The 24,598-nt window shown below is 30.9% G+C and overlaps 1 protein-coding gene across 2 annotated transcripts in view; it reads right to left on the minus strand.

Moving 5' to 3' along the window:
* The window catches only part of LOC114325907 (uncharacterized), a 169,595-nt gene that overhangs the window by 70,507 nt on the left and 74,490 nt on the right, over positions 1 to 24,598 (minus strand). The window lies entirely within an intron of this gene.

Below are 24,598 nucleotides of genomic sequence, written 5' to 3' on the forward strand. Positions count from 1 at the left end.
AGAGATAACATAGACCCATCGACAGGAGACATTAAATGTGATGGCAGTTTTAAAAACTTCTTAAGAATAGAAAGTTCTGATTTTGAATTTCTTATAAATGACATCGGCCATAAAGTAGGCAGGAAAGACATTTCGAGATGCAATTCCAATAAGAGAAAGATTAACAGTTATATTATTAGCAAAGTATATTTTTTAAACTTTTTACTCATTGTTTCAGAGAGGAAGTATAACATTTGTGTAAAATTTAATTCCTCAGTATTATCGTCTTCACCTGTTCATGATTGAGTGTCACTGTCTGTTTGAATTGGTGTAGCTGGAGAAGTAGCGGATGTAGGTGTAGTGGACGGAATAGAAAGGCTCAGATATATTGTATGATTGAGTGCCTGTTTGAGTAGCTGATGAAGCAGTCTGCATCTGTGTAGCGAATGAAGTGAATGTTACAGGTTTTATGTCTGAACACTCTGCTCTGTAGAGAATAGTATTTATGTCAAATTTAGAGTTGATTTGCACCGATTTGCTGTTAAGGTTCCGCGTACTGCTTTTCTTTTGTTGGCTTGAGTTATAGGCGTACGTGCATTAGTTTTAACTACAGTTTCTGTATCTATTTTCACTTCTATTTCAGTCTATTCATCGTGTTTTTTATTTGTTTTTTAAATCAATAAATGTAGCTCATCCCATAGCAATCCCATAATACTCGTTACTTACGAAATAGCTCAATTAAATGAGTAGTCAGTTCCTCAGTTCTTTCGACAATTTCATCGCGTAAATAACCCTACGTGAACAGAGCAAAGAAAAATCTAGCACAATCACTCCAGAATGAACAAGGCGATATGACTCCAACGGTTGCTGCTCGCGTAGGTACTATGCCAGAGAAATGTTTCAATAACATGTTTTTAGGTGTAGATCAGTCGCGGTGCGGTTTTATAACTTTCTTTGATGTTTACCGACATCTGTTGGATAACATAAAACATGCTATATAACCAGAAAAATGTTATACAACACTGTGTTTTAAAACTTGTTTATTTAAAATTTTGTAACAAGTTACAAAACTTTGTTATTTAACATGTTTTGTTACATAGTCTGGACCCGGCTTAACGGTAACTGCTTATAGGTAATACACTACAATTTCTGAATATTTTTTCTGAAATCTATCGAATGGTACCAAACACGACCCCCACGGAGGTGGGGGGGGGGGGGTTACTTTAAAATCTTAAATAGGAACTCCTTTTTTTATTTCAGATTTGGATTCTTTGCGTAAAAATAAGCAACTTTTATTCGAAACGTTTTTTCTAATTACGGATAGGTGGCGCTATAATCGGAGAAAACGGGTGTTGGAAATGGAAAATTAAATTAAAATATGGAAAGTCCCCACTAAAATGGAAAATTTTACTTAACTTTTTTGGTTTTAGAACCTAATAATCACAACCCAATAGGTCCCCAAAGCGCTCGAGTGACTGCACATTTAGCATACTTTGCTCCCCTACTATATGTATTATAAATAATATGCGAAGTAATTATTAACCCAAACAACCATAATTCAACTTTTATTTACTAATAAAGAACTGGACGAAAGTGTCACATCAGCTTTTATGAAACACATGAATATTTACATAAAAAGGTATGTGATCTGCTTGAAATCGATATTCCCAAAATCATCTAAAAATTGTTTATACTTGAGTACTTTGAGACTCTTGTATGAAATGTGAATACCGAAATACGATTAGGAATCTCCATTATGTAATTTTTAAATAATACATTACATAATTCTTAGGAAATGAAAGGTATCATACAAACGTGTTAAAAAATACTACCTACTGAAATTTTTTGATGGCAATAAATGATGAATTGGTTTATCGAATTTATTTTTACGGTGATACAGTAGCGATCAACAGGTAGCCAAAACGCGTTCCAAGATTGAGGCTGTAATTTTGAATATTTTTTCGAGATATTTGGCACACGTATTTATAATATAATAAAGAATGGCGGTACAGAGCCCAATTTGAAAAATATATTAATATGTGGAAATTACTCTGTAAATAAATACAATATTAAAAAAACGAGTCTGTACCGCCATTAAGAAGAACAAAAAAATACACTTTCTTCAAATAAACTTTTTTATCAGATGCCTAGATTTTGTGTCATTTTGGAACTACTAATGAAATAAAAAATTTTAGTAGTTCCAAAATGACACAAAATCTAGGCATCGGATAAAAAAGTTTATTTGAAGAAAGTGTATTTTTTTGTTCTTCTTAGTGGCGGTACAGGCTCGTTTTTTAATATCTATTGTATTTAATTACAGAGTAATTTCCACATATTAATATATTTTTCAAATTGGTCTCTGTACCGCCATTCTTTATTATATTATAAATACGTGTGCCACATATCTCGAAAAAATATTCAAAATTACAGCCGCAATCTTGGAACGCGTTTTCGCTACCTGTTGATCGCTACTGTTTCCTCTTAAGTAAAATATGTCATTTGGATATTTTTTTAAACTCGATAGATCCTAGGGACATGTCGGTAGATCGGTAGGATCATCACTTTTGGGAGTTTGGGGAATATCCCAATTGACAACGCAATATACACCGACGCCGTCTACAACGAGCGACGAATCAGAGATGCCAGATTGGGGTACTTTCGCTCATTTTTAGGGTAATTTGAAAGCACATGGGAAAATTTTTATAGGTTGAATTGGTTGGGGAATTTTTCGGGAGGAAAATTGAGCAAACTGAATTGCAATATAAATGTATGTAACATATAACATTATATTAACATTATAACCTATCGAGTATATAAGAAGGAAGAGAGACAGACCCCGAAAATCTTTTAGAGATCCTGCAGGATGCAGGAAAATGGACGAAGCAATATTAGAAAAGAAACCTGCAGGACTGGAAAAACAGAAAGAACTGAAAATAACGGTCAAGTGAAATAATACAGGAAAAACTATGGAAATTAAGGGTGGTCAAGAAAAAACAGGATGTTTCTAAATAAATGCGACAAACTTTAAAGGGTAATTCTATATGAAAAAATAATGACAGTTTGCTCTATAAGCGTATGTCAGCAAATACTTCGTTTCCGAGATATGGGGTGTTGACATTTTTCTTACAAACTGACGATTTCTTTATTGTTCTAAAACCGGTTCAGATATGCAAATGAAATTTGATGTGTTTTAAGAGGTAATTATTGCGCATTTTTTGACATAAAATTAATAATTTTATATCTACTGTTGAAATGGTGTGAATTTTTTTAAAGAAAAACATAGTACGCCACTGAGATATTTCAAATAACAAATCATTTTGGAATTACTCGTTCAATTTATGATATATACAAAAATCTATTATTCCTTTTTTTCATACGTCGTTCGTGCCGTTTTTATGCAAAAAGTGAAACATCTTAACGCGTACAAAGTATTCGAAATAAATTTCTATATATTCATATTATGAAAAAGAACTTGTCAATTCTAATTCATATAGATATACCTGGTTTGTTTTTTTTTTATTTCAAATTACACACCCACGGACACACGACAATGTTGATAAAGCAAAGTTTACAGAACAGGAAGACAAAACTATTTAACCATTGAGGCTATAATGACAAGCAGCAGTATAATAATATCACTGACTATTCATAAATTTGTTGATACTTCGTAAATCTGATCTTCGTGTATTTTAAGTATGTATGTATAACATTGTAATACCATAAAAGTGATAGGTATTACCTGACAAATGACCTTTAAAAGCCATAACAATTTTTAGGTTGCATTATTTTTATTAGAGAATTTTTGTGAGCTAGAAATAGTTTTCTTATTGTTACAATTATTTAATATTAATTGTCTTAGGAGTAATCTTAGCCCAAAGATAATCTATAAAGTCCAAAAAAATAATGAATGTAAAAAATATTATATTTTTTTTTGTTTAGCTAATGCCTCGACAACTAATGGCCATTGGCATGGTCGGTACGGTAATTTTGAACAGTTGGGTACCTAGTGTCATGTGTAAGTAGTGTGTGTTGAGTAAGCGCCTTGTTACTTTGCAATGTCGCCGTCATTGTCTTTGCAAAGAGACGCTAATTGTATCCGAACGTCTGCGGTCCCTCCGGTGAGAACCGATCCCACGAGGACAGAAACTATATTCATTTATTAATTTATAATAAATGAAAAATTTCCGACCCTGGTGAGATTCGAACCCACAACCTTTCGGATTTTTTCGATCCACAGGCAGGCGCTCTTACCACTGAGCCACGGAGGGGAGTAAATATTATATTTATATATCAGCGTCTCTCAAAATTTGGCGCCCCCAAATTCTGGCGCCCCGGGCGGTCGCCCGGCTCGCCCGCCCCTTTATCCGGCGCTGCTTTAAGGCACTAGTGCTTTAAAAATTTTATGGCACTGCAATTCGTATTGATCGTATAGGCAATTTTGATATAATGTCAAAAAAATATAAAAATGGAATGTCAGTCAAGTTCAAGTAAAAGTTTTTGTAGATATTCTCCTGTAATTACGTTTGTAGAAAAAATATTGCATGATATGCCTGTTAAAAAGTGCATTTTTAAGGCACTCATGTGAATTGCAGAACTCGCTGTCGCTCATTCTGCAAACTTTCACATGCGTGCCTTAAACGTGTACTTTTAACACTTATATCATAAATAACTATTGAAATACTGATTACAAAAATGTATAGTATTTTAAGCCTTTCTGAGAGCATATGCGCAAAAATTTCGCTCGAATTATTTTTAAATGCGTTCATTTTTTTCGAATACTGAGAAAACCTTAAGTATTTTTAAAAAATTTAAACGCAGAAAGAAATATTACTGTATTATCCATGGTCGAAAGTCCTTGAGAACTTCTATAAATATTTATTTTAATAAGTCACAGGGGTGAAAAAAAATAGTCTGACTTTTAATTTTAAATATATCATTCAAAAGAAACTTTTTGTTCATTATAAGGGACTTTCTGCCCTCGGGAATAATGTAGTCTTCTATTTTGCGTTTAAATTTTTTTAAAATACCTATTAGTTATCTCAGGATTCGAAAAAAATAAATGCGTTTAAAAAGAACTCGACCGAAATTTTGCGCCTAGGCTCTCAAAAAGGATTAAAGTATTAAACATTTTTGTACTGTTTGAATTTATGCGACGATTGACGATCCACTGTTTTAAAAATTGGTTGAACAGATGTTGCCAGTTGTATGGTCCTCACTATGTGTATCGTAAGTTATTCAACAGGGCATAGAATATACATGGTTAGAAAATATACGCCAAAGTCAGCGCCTCTATGCGGAAAATCTCTGAACTAAAAATTGATGTGGACCATACAAAGTGAGGTCCCACTTTTTTTTGTAAAAAAACAGTGTTTGCTATCAGTACATGTCTACGAAAAAGTCTTACATTGATTGACTAAGTGAGGTCCGTATACTGGACCTCACTTTGTACAGGACCTCACTTCAACCGCAGTTTCTTTTGATATGTGGCTCACTTCATACGCTGGGAGTAAATATATATATATATATATATATATATATATATATATATATATATATATATATATATATATACCTAACGATAACGATAAGCACTACTTTAAACCTCCGTAAATTACGGAATCCCTTATGTTTAATAAAGATAACAGATCATATATTCGCTACTGCGCAGACGTAGTATAACGATAACCATAACGGAATTGCAAAATAAGAGGTGCAAAATCTCTCTAATATCATAATATTTCAACTCTTAAAAACCACCCTTAAAACAGTGCAGTTTTTATAAGTAGACAATTTAATAGATCTATACAGAAAAAAAAAGTAGAATTAAAGAATTACAAAAACATTTATTTACACAAAAATACGAATTTACAAATATATAAAAGTACACATACAAATAGTTTTTTAGTGATCTAGTATACGAACCGGCTCTGTGGTATTATATAGGTACATTGAAAATGCTCTATAAGGGGACTATTCGAATTTTTCGAAAAAAAAATTAGTTTTATAAACATAGCTCCTCCATTTTTGGCGATAAAAAGTTTTTTCAATAACAGTTTTGCAGGATTTTTCAAGAGTAATAAGATTGTGTAAATTAAATTCCGTAAGATCCCTTAATTTTTAATTGAGGTGGGTTTAAAGGGCTCGAATAAGGGGATGTTTGGTCGTAAATAGATGTTTTAAACAGCTATGTCTCGCTAACTCTTCACTGTAATGAAAATCTATGGATAAGGAAATTTTAGCTATTAAAAAAGCTACAATTTAGTAGTCTATCATTTTTTTCGTGTCTCCAATATTTTCGGAGATATTTTGAAGAAGATGATAAAAAATGCAAAATTGTAAAAAATTAATTTTTCTTTAAACTCCAATTTTTCTAAAATTAGGCCTTTTAAATAGGTCAAACTTCTTGGGTGTATTGATAATATAAATATAAAAGTAATTACAGAAAGGCGAAGACCAACTTTTAGTTACAAGGGTAGTTAGGAGGTTGTTTTCTCTGTTTTTTTTCGTAGAAAAAAATAGGTACCGACTTTTTTTTGGTCACAAGTTGCTCAATTTTTATGCTAGAAACTTTTTATTATTTTTTTTAAGATCTTATTATATGTTTGAAAAAACATTATGTAAGTTTTCCTGGAAAAATGCAAAGTTTTCCCGTTATTTGGCTTTGATTATTTCAAATTATGCATTTGACGAAAAAAGCTAACCTTTAACATGCCGTATCTCGGTTTGTATTGGTCGTAAAAATATTATAGAAAAACAGTTTCGTTTATGTTACTAAAAGATACAATTTTTATATCTACAGTTTTTTTGATGAAATGCATATTTTTCGAGTTATTCTCAAAAAAACCCTCTAAAAAGTCGATTTATGCGTCGAAAAACTGTTACTTTCAACCACGAATAACTCGAAAAATATTAGTTTTAGGTAGAAAATGTAAAAAACATTTTTTTCTTAACATCACTTTATACATCGATTTACATGGTTAAAATGTAATAAAAAATTCCCACCCCCGAGATGGGGTGGCAACTACCCCCAAGGTTTTAGCGTACAGCAGCATGATATAGAAAATAATCCTTGGACTATTCCCTACCTTCTGTGAAAATTTCAAGTAAATCCATGCTGGACGAAAAAATTGCGAGCCAAAATGCTTCATTTCCTCGACTAAAACAGGACACATCGCAACGACCCAACAACGACAACATCCATTGCAAACCAAATCGATCGAAATTGAGGATTTCAGCCGATTTCCATGTTTGATTTTATACAAGCCCTATAAACAGGGGGCTGTCATCTCCGCCCTCCAGACCGTTGTGAAGACTTTCTTCTCCGCCAAGAATACCCTCATGGACTCTATCTGTGACTCTTAACAAGGGAACAGCTACTAGTTTTCCGGGTCAGTAAACACCTGGAATCTGTGTGCAGCGGGGATTCCCCTGGTAGGACTATCCAGGAGTTCCTACCTGCTACCCGTACCATTATGTATTTGTACAATTCATTATTAAAAATATTTTACTGATCATTAGATGGAGTTACAGATATTAATGTCAAAAATAAATATTTCACATCAAATACAATATTTAAAAAAGCCATTTTAAGAGAAAAGTGCGAACATGTATGTGCGGTTTTTTAATTTATGTATTATAATATGTTGAAGAAAACCATGTTGTCTTTAAATAAACCTATAGTTAAAAAATACCGACTGCTTACTTTTGTTAATCATCTCTTGTTGCTTTTAAATCTCCAAACTAACGGTGCCGATTAATTTATGATGACGTTAATATAATGGCAGCTATCAAAAATAATTTGAAAAATAACGTTAAAACATGTCATTCAATGTAGTTAACATGTTTACCACCAAATGATTAACAACACGTAATACGTTCAGTATCTTCAACTATAGTCCATTCACTCACGGTAAAATATTGCAAAACCTCCGAATTTTAAATAACCGCTTCTTCTTCTTCTTTAGTTTATTGTTATAAATCCCTTATTCACTTACAATTTGGAGTTAGTACATTATACAATCTACTTCTTCTTCTTCTTTAGTTAACTGGCAGTTTTGGTTGGTATGGGACAAACATAACAAGGTAAAAACTTTTCACGCTAGTGGCAACTGCATATCAATACATAATCTTCTTTTTCTTCTTTAGTTTAGTAGACATTTTGAGTTGGCATGAAACAATTGCTTGGATTGACATGAAATTTGGCATACACATAGCTAACATGGCAAACGTGATATTGTGCCGAGATGCGCTTTGGCCTGGGGGTGAGTTTCACCCCTTCTCGGGAGTGAAAAAACATACGTTTAAAACAGGTTCGGAATTCTATAAGCTAACTAATCTTAAGCAAATTTTGTTCTATAGAGTTTTTTCACTTAGTCAATACTTTTTGAGTTATTTGCGATAAATATGTTCATTTTTCAACAAAAAAAAAACACGTTTTAGACGGTTTTTCGCAAATAACTCAAAAAGTAAATATTGTATTGGAAAAAATATTCTTAGCCAAAGTATAGCTTTTAAAAAAGTGATAAAAACGGTGTATACAGCGTGTCTACTTAAGTTGGAAACATATGGGAAACTTTTTTGTTATGCATTTTACGAAAAAAAGTTATTCTTTATAAAAAGTTCTGCATGCTCTAAAACCTAAGATTCAATCATCAGATATCAAATTTTCTCAATATTATACGAGGTATGTCAAAAAATATGAACTTCGTTCAAGAGCCTTTATTTCTCTCAATATCGAAAATTCTTATTATGAAAAGTTGTTTGGAAATATAAACTAAGATCAAATATGCAATTACATGGTTCTAATTGAAAAAAAATATTTTCCAAATTTTTCTCAAATTTATTGATACTAACTTCGTTTTTATTTATTACACATACGATAACTCTTTTATTATTACTTTTACGAAAAAAAGGTATTCTTTATAAAAATCTCTGTATGTCCTAAGGCCGAAGATGCAACTATCAGATATGACATTTTATTAATTTTATACGAGTTATGTCAAAAAATATGAATTTCATTCAAGAGTAAAGTACCTTTATTTTTCACAATATTGAAAACGGCTATTAAAAAAGTTGTTTAGAATTAAAAACTATGTTTCGATATGCAATAACATCCTTCTAATTGAAATATTGTGAAATATAAAGGTACTATAATCTTGAGCGAATTTCATATTTTTTGACACACCTCGTATAAAATTAATAAAAGTTGATATATCATAGTTGTGTCTTAGATTTTGGACCATGCAAAGCTTTTTATGAAGAATAACTTTTTGTCATAAAATGAATAATAAACGAGTTATCATATTTGTAATAATTAAAAACGATGTTGGGTATCCATAACTTTGAGAAATTTTTTTTTTCCAATTAGAAGCATGTAATTGCATATTTGATCTTAGTTTTTAATTCCAAACAACTTTTTATCATAAGAATTTTCGATATTGAGAGAAATAAAGGTACTTTATCCTTGACCGAAATTCATATTTTTTGACATACCTCGTATAATATTGAGAAAATTTGATATCTGATGATTGAATATTAGGTTTTGGGGCATGCAGAACTTTTTATAAAAAATCACTTTTTTTCGTAAAATTAATAATAAAAAAGTTTCCCATATGTTTCCAACTTAAGTAGACACGCTGTATATGAAGTCTGCAGACTCAGTAGAACCAGAGTTGGAGCTAATGAAAAGTAAGTTCTTATTCGTCAAATTCTAAATCGAATATTTCACGTGAAATAACCAAAACTGAAGCACTTTTCGTGGAAAAACTCATAACTTTTTTTAAAGTATTTAAAAAGCATTCTTTTGTTTTTTAAAAAAAGTTTCGAATATCAAAAGTAAGTAAGTTACACTGAAAATACTGTAGATCCTTTTTACTTTTTGGTAAAAAAAATCGTGAAAATCACCCCCTAATTAGCATCCCAAATGAAATTAATCATTACCGCTTCACAAAGTTACTTTACTTATGTATTGTTTATGTGCTCTGCAAGTGTCATCGGTTCAAAGTGCTTATTTTTGAAAATGATGTAGTTAAAAGGGCTTGAACGAGTCACTAATCACGAGTGTATGCAAATATTTAACAGCCATATCTTAACCAATTTTTGTCTTACAGGAAAACAAAAAAATCGAAAATATTCGGAAAAGCAAAACATACATTTTTTTACATACAAGTTATTTTGGAAAATTTTTTTTTTTTTCAAAATTAAAAAAAGTTTGTTTTCAAACAAAATTTTTACAAAAATGGGGACTTTGAACCGATGAAACTTACAGATCATATCAACGCATGAAAGGCAATCCTTCCTAACCGACATCTATACAAATGTGCAGGAGAGCTGATCAAAAATTTTTTTTATTGAAAAATTCTTATAAAATATTTACTTTTCATCATAGATAAATACTTGTTAGAGTTTAGGCATTATAATATTGTGGGCTTTTATCTAAGAAGTAATATTTAAACTTAACATTTCAAGTTTACCATTTAGAGTTGGTTAGTAAAAGATTACCCCAAAAAAATAACAGGTACAACTATCTATGCGCCTGAGCCTACAAAAAAACTTCCAAGTATATTCAGTTACATACTTAAGCTACTGTATATGCAAATAGGTAAAAATGTATTAATAACGAAAAAATATTTTTGAAAAATAGGAAAAAAAAACTAAATAATTAAATTTTAGTCAGGTCCTTCAAGAAAAATAATCTAATTACTTATTATAAAGTAATATTTGAAACTCTATCCGACATTTTTGAAGGGAGTGAGTTTAACAAATAAAACGATTTTTGTTTTTAATCAGTATTTTTATTGTATTGCAGTATTTTTTTGAATTAAAAATTAAGAACTTAAACAAAATTTGGTTTTTATAATAAACACTGGGTACGAATAAAAAAAATCTTCTAAATAATTGATAAATAACATACTTAAGTAACATCAAGAATTTGCTTAAACAAGAAAGAGATCTTAACATATTATTAATTATTATTACTCCAAATAAGGCACAGTGCACAGTTTAACATCACAAGACTCATCAGAGTTAAAAAAGTTTCTTTAAAAATTCATACATAATATTATGTTCGTGTGTACTGTTTCATTAACACTTAACTATGGTACTAAGATCCAAAACTCTAACTATTGGAAAAATAATTGGTAAAGAACACATTAAATGCAAAATTAACCAAGTGTACTTAGAGTAATATCCTATGTAAGACAATTTGTAAGGAACTCTATAATTCAATCTCAAACATATAACAAATGATAGCAAACAAACAAAACAAATAATAGTTAAAAAATTAACTTTAAATCGTATTTGGTCAAGACTGTAATACTGGAACCTCAAATAATTAAACTTATAAAAAATATGCTACTTAGGGGGGCTTGCGTAACGCTTCCTAAATCAATTTATGCCTAAACGCATTTAATAATATCATTGAATCTTTTTCTAATCCAAACAGATGACGGAGAAACAATAATTGCATTTTAATGCATTTACCCATAAATTTATTTAGGAAATGTTTCACAAGCCGACCGTATACTTTTTATTAATCAGCCTTAACACTTTGACTTCTTATACGTTATAACATCAAAATGAAAGCAACCACAAATTATAATATACTCGTAATACTAATATTAATAACATAATATCAAAACAAAACTGTAGCAAAAATAAATTAAAAATCGCAATCAGGATCTTCTACGTCTGATTCTGGTAACACATCTTTCATATTCGCATCCCGTGGAATGTTCAAATATTCATGATGAAAACAAGCTGAAATGACTTGGTCAGTACAAAGTTTCTGAAGATCGTGATATTTCTTTTGGAAATGGGCAGTAGTGATTTATAGCAGGACATAAGTGGGACCCTAGTCTTAGGCTGGACTTCAACATCGAATAATTTGGCAACAGAATTCATAGATGTTTTTATAGAAACAATGTGTTTGTCTTTCTTAAAAGTTGCAATCCAAACTTTATTTATTTTGCCAGTAAGATTTCCTTTAAAATATTTGTCTCCAATGTTAACCCATTTTTTAAATTGATCATAAGATATTCGCTCAACATTAAATGGCGGTGGATTATTTCTAGCAGTTGAGAAAATGGTGAACCATTGGGAAGGTGCATAAACAGTTGTATGTTAAGGTAATTTTCAATGATGGCGTGAGACGTATCCACTGGCATATAAGTGTGCCCAGTTAGTAGGAAATTCAACTGAATTGTTTCAAGATTATTACATTCCTGCAAAGTTTGATGAATCATTCCCATAACATTGCGGTTCCGGTTTTGCCCTGGACAACAATCGCAGTATAACAGCAATCGTTTAACATTTCTGTTTGGAATTTACTCGTTTCCTGTCGCTGATAATCGAAATAAACACTAGTGGACTGTATGATACTTGTATTTAATTGAAAGAGGTACAAATTACACTAAATACACTTCTTGGTTCGCGTATTCGTCTGTAGTCTGTTTTCTTGTCTACACTCTTAACAACATTAGTTCCCGAATTCTAGTTTTTAGGTGTCACTGAGGCGCGCGCGGTGTTGCCACCGTTGCCATTTTTTATAAAGGTTAAAAGTCCTAACATAGCCCCCCTTTTGAAGGGCACCTTCAAAAATATATACATAAAATATTGAATAGTAAAATATCTAAATACACAAAAAATAAAACAAACACAAATAATTGTCAATTGTTGATGTCTTCTTGCATTGGTAAAGGACACAAATGTCTTACTGAACGAGTAACTGATCCCTTCATGGTGGTTACTTCTGCTACTCTGGTTTCTCCATCTCTACCTTGACATAACTTAGTGATTCGTCCAGTAATCCATTGACAAGGAGGAACAGAATCATTTTTAATAAGAACCAGGGTTCCTAATCGAATTTTGCTAGCTGGATCCTTCCATTTGTACTGTTGATATAATTGAGACATATATTGTTTGGAAAATTGACCCCAAAATTGCTGGTACAGCTGCTGCACATGTTGGAATCTGGTTAAGCGACAGCTGGCTATATTGTGAACGTCATACTCTGGCAATGACGTAAGAGGTCTACCAATTAGGAAATGGGAAGGTGTAATAGGAGATAAGTCATTAGAACTATTTGACATGTCAAACAATGGTCGTGAATTTAATATACCTTCTATCTGTACGATAAGGGTGTTAAATTCTTCAAATGTTACATTATTATTAATTAATATTCGTTTCAAATGATGCTTAGTGCTTTTAACTGCTGCTTCCCACAGCCCCCCATGATTAGGTGTATAAGGAGGAATGAAGATCCATTTTATTCGTAGCTCGCTTGTAGCCGTTTCAATAGAATTGTAATTTTTCTGTAAAAAATGTCCTAACTGTTTCAGATAATTGTTGGCTCCTACAAAGGTACTGCCGTTGTCTGAATAAATAGTACTAGGTATACCACGTCGAGCGGTAAATCTTTTTAAACTTGCTAAAAATTCTCTTTTGTGAGGTCCGACACAACTTCTAAATGGACAGCTTTTGTGCAAAAGCAAATGAATAATGCCAAATAACATTTTAATAGTTTAGCTCCGCGCCCCTTTTTACTAAGAATATTAAAAGGACCTGCATAATCTATACCAGTCACATCAAATGGAAAATTAGGTTTAATTCGATTATTTGGTAGATTTGACATTGGACTTAAAAAGGGTGTAGGATTAAACTTGAAACAAGTCAAACAATTTCTGACAGTTTGTTTTGCTAAGACACGTCCTGCTATAGGCCAGTAACGTTGTCTTACTGATGCAAGCAATAATTGAGGACCTGGATGAAATAGTTGCTTATGTTTATACTCGAAAATTAACTTAGTAAAATAGTGTTTGGATAACAGAAGAATAGGATGTCTAGTATTGAACGATAAATACGTATTGTTGAGTCTTCCACCTACTCGAAGAATTCCTTTATCCAAAAATGGAGTTAATGAAGAAAATCTATTATTTTTTGGAAGTTGCTTGCCCCTTTTGAAAAAGGATAATTCGTCAGCAAATGACTCTAATTGAGCTTGTTTGACGATACTAATATGGGCTTCATCTAATTCTGCAATAGATACATTACCCGTACGTTTATTAGATTTATTTCTTAAATTGTAAATGAAACGTAAACAATAGGCTGTTATTCTTTGAAGTGTAATAAAATCTGAGTATCTAGTGATTAAATCTGACAATTGTACTGATATAACTTGAAACACTTTAGAAGTCTTTTTCAACTCTGTCAGTTCTGAAGTTTTTAACTTAAAATCCACATTAGGCCATTCTGACTGTGGCAATTGCAAAAACAGTGGTCCGTTCCACCAAATTGTATTGGAAATTAATTTTTCAGGCATAATACCACGAGATGCAATATCTGCTGGGTTACTTGAACTGTTAACATAATTCCAGGTAAATGTGTTGGACAACGATTGAATTTTGGATACTCGATTAGCAACGAAAACTTGTAATTTACTAGGATCCGTATGAATCCAACTTAGTGCTACCTGAGAATCAGACCACATGAAAATAGGAACATTGACTTGAATGGCTTCTGTTACGGTGTTTATTAGTTGTGCACCTAATAAACAAGCACAGAGTTCTAGTTTCGGAATAGTTACAAGTTTGATTGGTGCAACTTTAGTTTTTGAACACAAGAGATTAATGTGATATTGATTTGAATCATCGATGCTTCGAAGGTAAATGCACGCAGCATATGCAGCTTTTGATGCATCACAAAAACAATGAATATCAAGTAAAGTATTCGAGACAACTTTACGAGGAATAGATATCTGATTAAAAATATTAATATTATTTTGAAATTGTAACCAAGTCTGTTGCAAATCCAAAGGGATTGGAGTGTCCCACGAAATATGAAGAGTCCATAATTGCTGAATGAGCATTTTTGCAATAATAATAGACGGGCTTAACAGACCTAGAGGGTCATATATTTGCGCAATATTCGATAGAATATGTCTTTTAGTAAATGGTTCGTGACTACGTAATTTGTTTATGTTAAAGGTAAACGAATCAGAAGAATTTAGCCACTGGACACCTAATGTTTTACAACTATCGTGATCTCCCAAATTTAATACTGAATTTGAGACATCGGATTCTTGAAAATCTGTAATTACTTGCTGATCATTTGAAATCCATTTTCTCAGAATAAAATGAGCTGATTTGAGCATATTGTAAATAGATTTGCATCTTTCTTGTAGTTCGCTTAGATCATTAAATCCTGTTAATAAATCATCAACATACATATCATTTAAAATTGTGCTAGAAGCTAATGGAAACTTGTCTAAATTGTCTTCAGCTAATGTTCTGATACATTTAATTGCTAAATAAGGTGCTGATCTAGTGCCATATGTGACAGTATTCAGTTGATAAATAGAAAATTCTTCATTATTATTTTCACGCCAAAGAATTTGTTGTAAATATTTATGTTCTGGATGTATGAGTATCTGTCTGTACATTTTAGAAATATCTGCTGATACAACATATTTATAAATTCTGAATCTTAGCAAAATGTTTAAAATATCGTTTTGCACTTTAGGACCTACATATTGAAGGTCATTAAGAGAATATCCTGATGAGCTCTGGCAGCTTCCATCAAATACAGTTCTAAGTTTTGTAGTTACACTAGACTCTTTTAATATACCATGATGTGGTAAAAAATAGGAATGTTCTGAATTAATAGAAATTTTACTCATATGACCTAGGTTTTCATATTCATGAATAAATTCAAAATAGAGTTGTTTAAAATAGGAATTCGAGAATTTTGATTCTAATGACTTCAATCTTTTAATAGCTGTTTGCTTTGAATCACCTAATAGACTAGGAGAATATTTTAATGGTAATTTTACCACGAATTGTCCATTCTCATTACGAGATGTGTCTTGTTTAAATAAAGATTCGCAAATGAGATCGTCTTGAGACAGAAATTCATTCTTGGTTTGAACATCCTCTAGTTCCCAAAACTTTTTTAATTGATCATCCTCAGGGATGTGTACTTCAACAAAATTGCATACATATTTATCTGAATTAATTGGAACTGTACCTGTTACAACCCAACCTAAATGAGTATTGATTAGTAATGGAAGATTTTTACCTAATGATATTTTATCTTGCAATATAAGATCCCAAACAATGTGAGCACCTAATAACAAGTCAATTTCTTTAGGACAATTGAATTCTGGATCTGCTAAATTAATATTGTGAGGTAATCGAATATTATTCATATCAATAGGATAAGCAGGTAATCTACTTGAAATAACGGGTACTACAAGACATGATATACTAGAATTGAAATCTGAAAATTGTGAAAATATTTTTAATGAACATTTTTTACTAATGTTAGAAGAACGCTGACTAATACCAGTAATTGAACAGTTTGTATCAGTTAATTGTAGTTTTAATTTATTGCAAAAGCGTTCGGTGATTAAATTCATTTGTGCACCGCAATCAAGTAATGCTCGGCACTTATGAAACTTACCATCTTGGTCTTTAATATTACACATAACTGTAGCTAATAAAACTTGACTCTCATTTTTTGCAAAATTTATACTTATTTGCTGTTCTACACCATCATTTCTATGATCAAAAGTACTAGGTGAACTTACTTGATGATTAGTGTCACGAATTGAAACTTCTGCATAATCTTTATGAAGCAACGTGTTATGTTTGTGAGTCTTACAAACAGGACATGGACCAAATTTACAATTTCTCTTATCATGACCACTTAATAAACAATTTTCGCATAATTTAAGTTTTCTAACTTCCCGAAACCTCTCTTCGACTGATAACGCTTTAAAGGTGGGACATTTATAAATTGAATGTTCCTTTCTACAAAAATTACATCGGTTTTTAACCGCAAAGTGCACTAGATTGTTAGATCTGTTATGATACTTATTTGAACTTGAAGACTGTGATTTAGCCGTTTGAGATTCATCCAAACTTTGTAGTATGTCCGTCTTATTTTTTAAAAAATTGATAAAATGTTCTAAAGTAGGCAAATCGTTTGCAACCTTAGTTTCTTTCCATTCGCGTATAGTATTTTTCTGGAACTTGTTGATTAAGATATGTATCATAAATGAATCATATAACTTTTCTTTTGGTACGTCTATACCTTCCAAGGAAGTTAAATGTTTGGATATCTCGTCTAACATATTTCGAAAACTAGCATAATTATAATTATCTTTTTGCATCATGGTTAAATTTAGTAATGATTTAAAGTGGCTGTCTATTAAAAACTGTTTTTTATCGAACCTATCGCATAATAAATCCCAGGCTTTCTGAAATGGTTGATCTACGCTCTCTAAACCTTCAATACAACTGGCTGCGTACCCTTGCAAGGAAGCCTTCAAGAAATGAAACTTCTGCCCATCACTAAGGGATGCATTATTCGCAATGGTCGCATTGAAGCTATTTTTGAAACTAACCCAAAATTGAAACTCCCCAGAGAACGTTTGCAATTTTATTCTCGGTAATAGGACATTTTGCAGGGGATCACTCACTGCTTTAAATTCACTAGATTGACCTAATTGACCGTATTGTACATTATTACTGTTTACCGCTACCGGTCTTAAAATGGTTTTTAAATATGCTTGTGCCGCATAAAATCGATTTTCAAACTCCTCTCTTTCTGAATAGTGCTCCGGTAATTGACCCTCAGAACATTTCTTTTCTATCTCTGTTTGAACTATATCAAAATCATTTAGTAAGTTTATATGATTATCATATCTAAATTGAACATCTTGAATATCAAAGTCACCCTTGTCTTTTGTTTTAGTAATGAATTTCTCTAGCAAAGTTAACTTTTGTTTATTTGTTCCACGAAGTCTAACTAAATCTTTTAAATCGTCTACTACTACTACTTCATTTGAGGTCGCCATCTTAGTAAATAAAATTGATAAAATCAACAAATGGGTACTTATAATTTAACTATGGATTATTATTGAAATTAAATATCAAAACACATATATAATTGTACACAAATATCGCAAACAGAAGGTAATATCATTTAACTAGATTGATATTGATAGAATTGCATAAAATCGTTTATAATTATTGTCAAATAAACCAACGATTCTCCAATACTTTTTGTGTAAATAATATACTCTCTACTGGTAACGATTAAGTCATTAGTTTTCGAGATATTGGACGTTTAAAATGAAACAGTTACTTTGATTCATTAATAATTCATTCATTTTAAACTTCCAATATCTCGCAAACTGATGACTTTATCGATACCAATAAAGTTATTTACATACAAAGTATTGGAGAATCTAAAAATTTCGCTAAAATAGTAATTCACTCAGTGGCGTAGAATTTGGGAAGGGTTAATCATTCACTATCCCCTGTCGTACGCCTCTGGCACTAGCTAGAAACGATTATTAATCACAATTTAGTAGGGTGTATAATAGCACTTTCTGCCAAGTATGATAAGGATACGTCAAATAGTTTTAAATTACTTGGTAACAATAATTTTTAAGATAAAAAAGGGTTCAAGGCAGGTTTTGTTTATATTCGATTCAGAGTTGGACTACCATCTCCATATAGTAACTATTTCAGCATCCTTATGCATCATCAGTGAAGATTATGCAGTCACAACTCTGAAGGGAATACAAACATTCTGCCTCTTTTAAAGCAAACCATCGCGATGCGATGAACCCGCCTTTTGAGACGCAATACAGCGACATCTCTCATATTACGAGGAAAACGAAAAGCCCTAGATACAAAGTTTACTACTTTTTAAACAATTAGAATAATTGAAATAAAAATATAATAAACAATATTTTAAATCCAAGACTTTTCGTTAATAAACTGCTTTCTGGCTGCATCCCATATCTCCGGATTTTACAATATAAATAATTTTTAAATTTTTACATAAAACACCCTGTAACTCAGTAAGTAGCCACATTTTATTTAAGAGATTTTAGTTAAATCTTAATATTTTTAGGTCTAGAATCTACAACTCAGATTCAATATTCTTAATGAAATTTAACCTTAAAAGGGCCCGTAGTAATATACCTCCAAGAAAAAAAAAAAGAAGAAGAAAAAACGACAAAAAAATTTTGTTAATTAGTAAAAAATTCCCAGGAACCCAATTATCGAAACAATACTTAATCCCCGCGACGTTATTAAAAAAACAAAATATAAACAAATTTGAATAATTTTCAAATGCCATTTTAGGGGGGAGTTTCGTTGACATTTGAATTTATAAATGCATTTATCGAAATTATCGATAAAAATCAAAATAACGAGATCTTATTCAGGTGAATATTTCTTGTTTTTGCAATTGAAAATATAGTAACATTTAATAAACAAATTCAATATCTCAAAAAATATTAAATATTTTTTGACCAATTTTTTTTTGCTTAATACTGGTAACATAGCACAACTTTTTCTGTAAAAAAACATATTTTATAGTGTTTATTTAAAACGCTAAAAATAATTTTTGGCAAATGTGTTTTTAAAGTTTTATATACAATTATTTAAATAAAGAGGGGGTCAAATTTAATTAAGTAAGTCTTATGTGAAATATTTACCCTTCACCTTTACAGAAAATAATCCTATTGACTTTGATTAGTAATTGAATGACCTCAGCAGTTAAAAAAGTAATTTTTTTGCAAAAATGACCCCTTTTTAATTATTTAAACAATGTTCCCCTTGTATGATTTGGATACTTTTTTGAAAATATCTTTTGTATATACTTAAACTTTGATATAAAATTTGTTTCAACCTGTACGAATTTACATTTTGCCTTTTTTTTTATTTTATTAGGCTATATGTAGAATATTATAGAAAATATATTAGATGTCCAGGGCGCATCTGTTTTGAGATGGACGTTGAGAGGTGACTCATATGTTTTTGCAGAAATTGCTTGGAATTAACTCATATAATAATAATAATGGAGTTATCCTCCCACTAAAAAAGGTCCGGAACATTGTTTAAAAATGAAGGAAAAATTCGATTTTTTTCTTTGCTTTTTGATTATAACTTTAAAAGTATTCACTTCCGACAAAAGTTGTACTAAAATAAAAGTTGCGTAATTAAATTTCCTACAATACAGTATTGGTTGAAAATTTTAAAAATTGCCACCCTTGTTGCAAAATAGCAATACATAATTGCGAAAAAACCATAAAAAAACAAGTATTCGCTTTTTACGTTTTTCAACCATTTATGCTTCACTTAGGACCTTCATATTTTCCCCAGAAAAACCTTATGATACAATAAAACAATACTGTAAATTTCATTAAGATCGGTTCAATAGATTTTGCAATCCAGCTTTCGCAAGAAAAAACTCATTTTTTCAAAATGTTGCAGGACTGAAAATAAAGCAGATAACAAGTTGAAATTTTTTTCACGTATAGAAGAATGCTGTACTTTTCATTTGCAATTTGCAACAATAAAATCGGTTACCTACCACGGCGTCAGGAATTTTTTTAAATAAACATTAATTTTTGGTGCTACGCGCAGGACAGCGGTGTTCGATTCACACAAGTTGATTTACACCAAAAATTTCTTCCAATCTTTATCTAATATATTATTTTCTTACTCTATATTTTGTTGTATTTTAATATTTTAATTCCACAAAAATCAAACTAATTTGATTATTGTGTGAAATATTGTTTAAACAATTGCATGTTTAAAAATAATAAACTTTTATTCTCTAAGTTAAAATATATGAACAAAGAAAGTTTTTGCTAAAAAAAGTGTAATTTCAAAGGACGGAGTATGTGTTTTTATTTTGCAATAAACAAATTTATTTATTTATATCGAAGTGTACTATAGTTGATTTTTTAACCAAGAGGAGTAAACTAAAAAGACAGATTCACACCCAAGAAAGTTACTAGAAAAGTCACCAAATTCATCTTTGATAATCCATACATATTATATTATACTAACACATCGCTAAAGAGTTTTAAAAACAACTGTTTTTATATAAAAGTAGACTAAAAATCTAAAAATTAAAGGAATAATGCAGAAAACACAAAAATCGCCGATATACTTAATTAACCTATAACAAGTGCCAAAACCTATAACCTATACAGAAGTGCCAAAACCTATAACCTATACAGAAGTGCCAAAATTTCATAAATGTCATTAGTGTCCAAATTTAATAACAATGGAGTAAACTTGCCTGCGGTTGGACAAATTAGAAACAAGCATTACGGCGCAGTAAATTTGAATCACTCCTCTTGGTTAAAAAACAAACAATAAAAAGTAAAATTTATCAATCATTATCAAAGGTCATTGGAATGCCCAATCAGAGCAAACGTATCCACTGTCCTGCGCGTAGCAACAAAAATTAATGTTTATTTAAAAACATTTCTGACACCGTGACAGTTAACCGATTTTAATTTTGCAAATTGCAAATGAAAGGTACAGTATTCTTCTATGTGTAAAAAAATTCAACTTGCTGCCTGCTTTATTTTCAGTCCTGCAACATTTTGAAAAATGATTTTTTTTGCGAAAGCTGGATTGCAAAATTTATTTTGCAAAATCTGTTAAACCGATCTTAATGAAATTTACAGTATTGTTTTATTGTATCATATAGTTTTTCTAAGCGAAATATGAAGGTCCTAAGTGTAGCATAACTGGTTGAAAAAAGTAAAACGCGAATACTTGTTTTTTATGGTTTTTTTTTGTAGGAAATGTAATGACGCAACTTTTATTTCAGTACAACTTTTCTCGGAAGTGAATACTTTTAAAGTTATAATCAAAAAGCAAAGAAAAAAATCGAATTTTTCCTTCATTTTTTGACATTTCGATTATTTAAACAATGTTCCGGACCTTTTTGAGAGGGAGGATAACTCAAATATTATTATTTGAGTTATTTTCAAGCAATTTCTGCAAAAAAATATGAGTCACCTCTCAACATCCAAATGTACTAATATTTTTACAGATCTATTATATTTTCTCAATTATTTTGGATTTGATGGTTGAGAGGAAACAAAAATAAACAAAAATTGTACAAATATCTGTGGTATTATTCTAAATTAAAAATTAAAGATAAAGGAAGTACTTTAAGTTGTCTAACTAAGACTAATATTATAGGTCAAGTACCGTCTATGTTAACAAAAAGTTTGAAATACCTTGCAAATAAACTAAATCCAATCACACACTGTTCATCGCATACTGATAGAAGTACAAAACACAAAAGTGGTACTGATTATTTGTAAGTCTGATTAAAATAATTTTTGGTGTCACATATAAATTATAGCCGTCTTATTTTATTTATAAACTCGCGAGATAAGGTACATGCTGACTATCTCCTTCGCTGACAAATATATCCCCTTTCATTAATATGTATCGTAATTATAAAATAATAACACAATTATTTTAACCTACATTATTACTGAATGAATTGGATATGATGTAGAATACACATATCAATGGGAGGAGTGTTATAAACGCATTGAACGACATAGTATGGGATAAAAGGGATATACCCCTTTATTTCAATTTTCATGATTCTGTTGCCTTTAGTTCTCGAGATATTTATAATAGGCCAGTTATCTGCCTCACCCTATATAGCCTGGTTGTTTGTGATGGAACATTTGATATATTAGGTTCATTGTTAAATTTCTTAGTCAACTCATTATTTGGATTTTATGTAGATTATTACATGTTTATTGAATATGCATTCAAGGAAAATTATATATTAATATATTTTTTGGGTTAGACATAACCAAACATATGCAATTCTCAATTAATATTGGAAATACTTATCATTTCTCTGTAGGTTTTAAATTTATTGAACATCCAATATATTTTTACAGATATTCCCTCAGATAGATCATATTCAAATTTCACATTCAATGTCATTATTTGTTCATATCTTCACCACCCAAAATAGTTCAAGGTTACCTGAGATTAGTTTTTGTTCCATTTTTAATGGTCGGTTTTTCTACACTATTGCTTCTAAAAAGTTTTCCTCAATTATTTCTTCTTCTCTTTACTTTTGCTCACCGGTTTATATGAGAAATAAAACGAAGGATATGTTTTTAGCCATTTAGAAGAAATATACCAAGTCATAGCCCTTAAAACATCTTGAGAAGCCCTGAAACAGCCACATCCAAGTCACCATTGGGAGTATGTCGATTTGGGAGCAAGCGATGGAACATTCCAGTCCCATTTTTGTCATCTTTCCACCTGTACCTACAGGAAACATGGTTTAGCACCTCCTGTGGTGCTAATTTTATGGATTGCAGCATCAGACTTTACCTTGAAGTCTTTCGATGAAGGGATTGGTTTGGGAACATTTAAAGTTTGTGGTTTGAGTAATTATAGTGTTTATATTTCAGACATTTGGTTAATGCACTATGTTTGTTAATATATTTTTTTTCAATTTAGCTTACATTTGGTTTTTATTATAACATATTTGAATATTAGTGTATTTGGTTTCCAAACTAGTATCTATGGTAAGTTACTTGTGTGCACAAGGTAATCATGCCTAGACAATTAGGGTTTTATACTTTATTATTGGTTTAATATTTATTTTTGTAATATTACTTGCTTGTTTCCCAAATATTTTATTATTTATTCGCTTTATTCCATTTGTTCGGTTAATTTAGGTCATCGTTTCGGTATTTATCTTAGCTTCATTTTTATAACTTTTATTAATTCATTTTGCTTAATTCATCATTTTATTTTCTCTTCGTCGGGCTTGTGCCTATTTATATATTTTCAATATTTTTCGGGTTTTAATATAGTTGTACGTAGCAAGCGTACTATAACCATTTGGTAAAGAGGACTCATGTGAGTTGTATCCTATATGTAAGTAAGAGGTACTTATGTAAATTTTGTAACAGGTAACATTATTGTTGTTATCTTAGATATAACCTTTTGTATAACTTTTGTCATGTTAGAGTCACAGTATATGCTTTGTCTAACTCAGAGATTGTTAAAAATCTAGTAGTTATTTTTTAATAAATGTTTATTTATTTTGCATATCATTTCTTATTATTCCTTATATTTACATTTACTTACTGATTTAATATAGGTATTTAATATTTGACAGCAGTGTAAGATACCTGGGAGAGTGATCGAAGATCATTTTCTTGGCGCCCATGATTTGTTAGTTTTATTTATTTTGTTCGTCTTTAGCAATTATTCGTCTTCATTCATTTTCAGTACATTATTCTTATTTTATTATTTCACCTTTTAGTCATCATTACTATCTACTTAGAGCTACTGTTCTTCGACAGGCATACAAACGAGCCGTATCCATCCTTGAGTGTCAAGTCGTTCTCTTGTATCTCTTGCTAGCCAACTCTATTCAGTTCGCCTCTGTCCCTTCATACTTCTACTGCTATCCCTTTTAATATCCCCTTCTCTTCTTTACATCACATCTATTTTCATTTTTGTCCCACTAGTTACTTTCTTTTTCCTTACTTCTGTTGGAGTTTATCACTCTCTTTACTTTCACTCCAACAGAAGTTTTTCTTCTGTATTGTTTCACTTGCTGTAGATAACGCATTTCGAGCTTTTCGGCGAATACACAATTATTTTGTTATTAACAAAATAAGAACACATTTTGAGTAATCGAGACTAGTCGCATTCGATTCAGCGACCAAAAATACATCAGAGAAGACCTTAACGCTATCAATTTATTTACAGGGCTTCTAATAGTTCCTGAAAAACACCTAATT

Source organism: Diabrotica virgifera, chromosome 6 (genome assembly GCF_917563875.1).
Source record: "Diabrotica virgifera virgifera chromosome 6, PGI_DIABVI_V3a".
Classification (NCBI taxonomy): domain Eukaryota; kingdom Metazoa; phylum Arthropoda; class Insecta; order Coleoptera; family Chrysomelidae; genus Diabrotica; species Diabrotica virgifera.